General features: G+C 58.5%; 1 protein-coding gene across 11 annotated transcripts in view; it reads right to left on the bottom strand.

Annotated features, from left to right (window-relative positions):
- The window catches only part of NRXN2 (neurexin 2), a 305,564-nt gene that overhangs the window by 84,933 nt on the left and 214,650 nt on the right, over positions 1–5,981 (bottom strand). The window lies entirely within an intron of this gene.

Genomic DNA, 5,981 nt, shown 5'->3' on the forward strand with positions numbered 1-5,981 from the left:
CCCAAGCACCAGCTTGGTTGCCTGGTGCCTGGAGCCGGCCCTGACCTGTGCTGTACTGGCATGTGGTACATACACAACGGCAGTGAGCTAGAGGTGGGATTGTGAAGGGAGGGAAATAAGGTTAGGAGCTGCACGAGATTATACCACCTACCAACTACTGGCACAAGATATTCCACATGGTGCTCAGTGCTGAGATGCAGCCACCTCTGGGGTGGGGCGCAGCACCTATTTACAGAGTCACACAGAATGATGCACATCTATCTGGAGCAAGAGGTGAAGCAGAATTCTGAATCCAACTGACACTGCCGGAGGGAGCTGTGACACAGAGGAACATTGGTGTCAGCTGGCTAAGGATTTACTACTCTGTGTCAGCAACTCCTATCAGGCCTGACAAACTCTCTATACCCAACACACTGCTGTCACTATGCTTGTCCAGATGGTGTCTTGTAAGGTATCGAGTGAAAGCCGAAGCTACTCGGGGCCTTGTTCTTACTGACATTGCCCAGGGAGCTGTGTACAGATCTGAACTGACGCCCGGAAGTAGGTAACAAGGCAGAGCAGACAAACAGCTCTTCTGGCAGACAGGTGCACATCAGTTCTCCTCGGCCTGTCTCTGAGGTAAGTGCAGCCCTGTGACGCCAACACAACAGAAGCCCCCTTTGCTTGTGAAGGCAACCGGAAAAATAGGCTGGGGGGACATGAAATCACCGTGTGTGTGTGTGTGCACCAGACAGCAAGCAAGAGGGACGAAGAGTCTTCTCTGGGGCGTGCTGCCAAAGGGACACAGCCAAAGTGTGCTGGACTAGACAAGGAAGGAAGGCGGCCCCTTTCTCATCCACCTCTGGGCGAGCGAACCGGAGAAGGCTTTGTGCATTCCTGAAAGTCGGCTGCTGGCCGCGGGGGCTCGTGACGCTGGGAGGTTGCCGTAGGTGCGAAATGGCTCAGACAAGGATTTTAGCCTGTTCAGGTTCAGTTCAGGCTCCAGGAAGCGTGTTATCCCCCATTTCCCACATCACCTGTTTGTCTTACCGTCTTTGCTCACTAGTTCTCAGATCTTAACCATTCTAAATAAAGGTACACTCACTTTCCCGGCCGGTCATTTCCAGCGCTGGGCTGCCCTGATCCTGAGCTGTGCCAGCCTAGGGTGACCAGATGTCCCGATTTTATAGGGACAGTCCCGATTTTTGGGTCTTTTTCTTATATAGGCTCCTATTACCCCCCACCGCCTGTCCCGATTTTCACATTTGCTGTCTGGTCACCCTATGCCAGTCAGACTGTGCACACGCGGTCTCTCTGGAGACGGCGTACCTGGTTATTTCAGTGAGTGTCCAGTGATGGGCTGGGTGCTGCAGAGGGAGTCGCTGGCAGAGGGGCTCGGGGGATGGTGTGTGTCTGTCACTAGTTGGTTCAAGTGAGGCGAGGGCTGTGGAGACCTGGAAGTCAGGGCTTGGCTGTGGCCAGAGGCTGGTGGGTTCAGGGAGCTGAGCTACAGCAGGCCTGCTTCATGCGAAGGGCAGGAGGTAGAGAGTTGCCTCTCACTCCTGAGTGCCCCTGGGGAGCGTACCAGGAGCCCCCACCCCACTCCCTGCAGCATAGCACCACACTGGGTCAGTACTGACAACAGGAGAGAGCACCCCCTATGGAGCCCCTGGGAGGAAGTGGGAATTTTCATAATATTGTTTATGATGCCTATGTGAGCCTCAGTTCCCCCTCCCTATATGTTGCATGGCTACCCGGGGGGAAGGGGGAAAGGACTATGTTTGCTGTCACACTAAAAGTTATGTTGGCCCAACTACATCGCTCAGGAGTGTGAAAAATCCACCCCCCTGAGAGACATAGTTAAGCCAACCTAACCCTGGTGTAGGCAGTGCTAGGTCCCGCCTCTCGGGGAGGTGCATTACTTACACTGGGGACACCCCTCCCGCCACGCAGGTAGTGTCTATTCGGAAGTGCTGCAGCAGCACAGGTGCAGCTGTAGTGTTTCTAGTGTAGACAAGCCCTAAGGGACACAGGGGCAAGTGTCACCTCACCTCCCTGTCTGGGTGGAATGAATAGATCCCTCCAGGAACCAGCTGTAGCCGACCCAGAACATGGGGCCAGAGAGACGAGGCCAGCCCCAGTGACTCAGGGATCCACCCTCCCAGCAGGGAAGCTGAGCCGAGACCCCAGCTGGAGAAGAAAGGACTGGAGCTGGAGCTGGGGGAGAAGCGCTGGCTGCTGGAGGAAGCTGGCAGCTCCCACCTGGGAACAGACCGAGGCGGGCAGACAGACAGACAGAGCCTGACCCCGGGGCCGGGCTCTGGGCTGAGCAGAATGGACTGTGCTTTAACCTTCAGCTCTCTGTGCTAAGCCACAGGCTGCCTCTGCTGGCGCCAGGTGACTAATAAACCGGCTGCCCTGGGGATGCTGCTCGAGGGTCACTGGAAATGCCGGCTGAGGGGCATCAGCCCCTGAGGGGTGGCCAAGGCCCTGCCAGGAGCCTGTCTCAGCTGGACTCGCTGGGGAGAGCTCAGGGGGAAGCAGGAGGGCTGGACCCCAAAGGGTGAGTTTCAGCAGGCGGGAGGCCTTGTGGCCTGCCCTGGAGGAAGAGTGAGAGCCCTGGGGTCTGGTTCAGTGAAGGGGTTCCTCCAAGAGACTGTTCCAAAGCCGAGGGCACAGCCCCGAGCCTGTGGATCCGTGACAGCCCCCTCCTGCAACCCCTAGTGCCACTCTGGGGCTTTGGGGTCAACGCTGATGGTGAGGGCAGAGCGCCCCCTACTGGTCCCCACCCTGCTCCCTGCAGCACTGCCCCACTAGGGCTTTGGGCTGGCACTAGCAGTGAGGGGAGAGCGCCTGGTAGCACTGCCCTGGGGCAGGGTTGGGGTGTGTGGGTGTGGGGGCTGATTGTCTCTCTGTGGTGGAAGGAGGAGGGAGGGGAAGTGCTGAGGGGGCGGGGCGGAAGCGGCCCTGCTCTGTGATTTCCCCTCCATCCATCACTGTCACCACAGTGATTACCTTGAAAATGATCAGTCCCAGGGCCATAAAGGCCCTGCTGCAGAGCCAGGAAATGTGATGGTGCCAGGCAGAGGGAGAGATGGCAGCCGGGCACCACGGGAAGGAGGGCTGCAGGGCTGGAGACAAGGACAGGGCATGGCTCCTGCCTGCATGGCATTTCTGGCTCACAGTCCAGGGGAGACCCTAGAATAACACACCGGCCCACACAGCCCCAGGGCTTGAGAGACCCTACAATAACCCACTGGCCCACACAGCCCCAGGGCTTGAGAGACCCCATAATAACACACCGGCCCATACAGCCCCAGGGCTTGAGAGACCCTACAATAACACACCGGCTCCTACAGCCCCCATGCTGCAGAGACTCTACAATAACACACCAGCCAGTGCAGCCCCAGCACTAGACAGACCCCTACAATAACATATCGGCTTGCACAGCCCCGGCTCTGCAGAGAGACCCCTACAGTAACACACCAGCCCTTGGAGCTCCAGCACTCTCAAAGACCCTACAATAATAAAGCCATGTATGCACTCCAGTGCTAACGTGTGACCCTGAAATAACAAAGCAGATTGCCTCCCAGAGCTGGGGATAGAACCCAGGCGTCCTGACGCTGACTCCCAGCCCCACCCCTTTAGCACTCAGCCGCCTCTGCATTCACACCCCTTCCTGGCAGTGGATTCAAAATAGCTGAGCTGACGGAAAGCAGCAGCAGCAGGTGGCGATTCCTGCAGCATTGTATTTAATATCCATCCCACTCTACAGCCAGATGCCAGCCCCCCGCAATGCCCTTTGTTCTCACACCCTCCTCCCCTCCACTCCCACAGCACCCTTCCTCCCCTGGGCTCTCCCCTCCCCTGCTCCCACAGCCCCCCCAAGCCAGGGTATTGATTCCTTCAGTAGCTGCCCTCCTGGCTCTGGCCAATGCACTGCCCAGATTGTGGGGGAAGGGAGCAAAGCTGATAAACAACCCAGGGGCACAGAGGCAGAGACCAAACCAGTGCCCCTGCTCTAACCACTAGACCCCACACTCCTCACAGAGCCGGGATAAGAAGCCAGGAGTCCTGACTCCCAGCCCCCTCTGGCTCTAACCCAATAGACCCTAGTGTGTCTCAGTGGAAATCAGGGGTGGCAGAATTAGGCCCCTTCCAGGTCTAACACTCTCCCCCATGGTGCCTGGTTCTGAGGGGCCCTTCAAGCCCCATTCAAGCCCCAATTCACATCCCAAGGCGGGTGCTGCTCTCGAGCTGAGGTCCTGGCACTTCGGCTTTAAGGGAGTGGGTGGGCAGGAGGGGGCGTTGGCTAGCAAATGGGTATGGGGTGGGGGACAGGCACTCCATCTCTGTCCTTCCCCCCGTGGGGAGAGGTGCCAGTGATGGGGGAGGAGGCTGGGGCTGGCAGGGGAATGTAGGTCACTGAGGTGGGAACACGCCAGCTCTGGCACTTTCTCTGGAGAAGGGGCCGTGGTGCTAAATAATTCATCTCCCCATTAGGAGCTGGAAAGGGGGATGGGCTGAAAAGGAGAGAGAGAAAGAGTCTATAGGAGTGTTGGGAGGGAGGAGAGAGGAGAGCAGCCACCTCTGGTGTGGGGCACAGGGGCTGTTTATACAGGGATCCCTCACCCATGGCTGAGATGCAGCTGCCTCTGGGGTGGGGCGCCAGGGGCCATTTAACATCCCCATGTAACACCAGGCGGTGGAAAGGCTCCCTTTGTGTGCGCTGCAGAAGCAATTGAAGGGAAGCTGGGATGCAATTAGCCGCCCAGGCGCTGGGGTTCACGCCCCGGCTATTAGGGAAAGTGCTGGGGAGGTTTAACGAGCTGCAGGGCACAGGGTCTAGGCTGTCCGTGGGCGATGAATGGTCGTCCTCTCTCCTTGGGAGCTGTCCTGGCAATCAATTCTGCATTGCCCTATAGCCTGGGAGACTTTGGGGGGGAGGTCTGCCCCTCCCACAGGAAGGGGGAGCTGCTGCAGCCCCGCTGCTTGGTTAAGGCATCTAGGATGGTGCATGTGGAAGGCAATCATGGGCAGTGTCCTTGCCTGTTACTGGCCCAGAGAGGGCATTGTTCTGCTGGGGGGGGGGGGGGGGGCCCGGCGTGGGGGGGGGGGGGGGGGGGCTGGTGGTGCTGAAGGGTTTGTCTGGCAGTAGCCAAAGACGCGGAAATCTGGACCAAGCTGCCCTAATACTCCTACACCTCATAGGTGGGGAGGGGGTTGTGGGGGTAGGGAGAGAGGTGTGTGTGTTTATGTGTGCACACAGGGCTGTGGGGGGAAGGGGGTGTGGGTGTGTATGGGGGTGTGTGCACGTATGTGTGCAGGGCTGTGTGTGGGGAGGGTACCCAGAGCTGTGGGGGGAGGTGGCTGTGTGTATGTGGGTACGCATGGGTGTGAGTATAAATGTGTATGTGTGGTATAGGGGGTGAGCAGTTAAGTGTGTCTGTGTGTGTGCCTCTGTGTGTGTGTGCTGCTGTGTGCGTGCATGTGTGACTTCTTGCATGTTTGTATGGATGTGTGTGTGGGTGTCTGTGGGTGTACACGGAGTATGTGTGTGTCAATGTCTGGGTACGTGTGTGTGTTTACACATGGGGGTATGTGGATGACTGAGGGGGGTGTTTGGGTATGGGTGAGTGGTGACTCTGGGTGTGCGTGTATGTGTGTGGGGGTTGTCTGTTGCGTGTGACGCTACATGTATGTGTGCATGTGAACCGTGCCCAGGTGCTGCCAGTTCTGTGACAGGACCTAGATACCCCCTACCACAAGCCTCCCCTGGTGCTACACCATGTGGGGCCCGCTTCCCCTTCCCCGGCACTACTCCACGTGGGGCCCGCTTCCCCTTCCCCGGCGCTATGCCATGTGCGGTCTGTATCCCCTTCCCCGGTGCTAAGCCAGGCGGTGCCCGTCACCCCTTCCCCGGCGCTACGTCACGTGGGGCCCGTCTCCCCTTCCCTGGCGCTACATCGCGTGGGGCCCGTCTCCCCTTTCCCGGCGCTACG

Source organism: Terrapene carolina, unplaced genomic scaffold, assembly GCF_002925995.2.
Source record: "Terrapene carolina triunguis isolate 2854851 unplaced genomic scaffold, T_m_triunguis-2.0 Scaffold89, whole genome shotgun sequence".
NCBI classification, from domain to species: domain Eukaryota; kingdom Metazoa; phylum Chordata; order Testudines; family Emydidae; genus Terrapene; species Terrapene triunguis.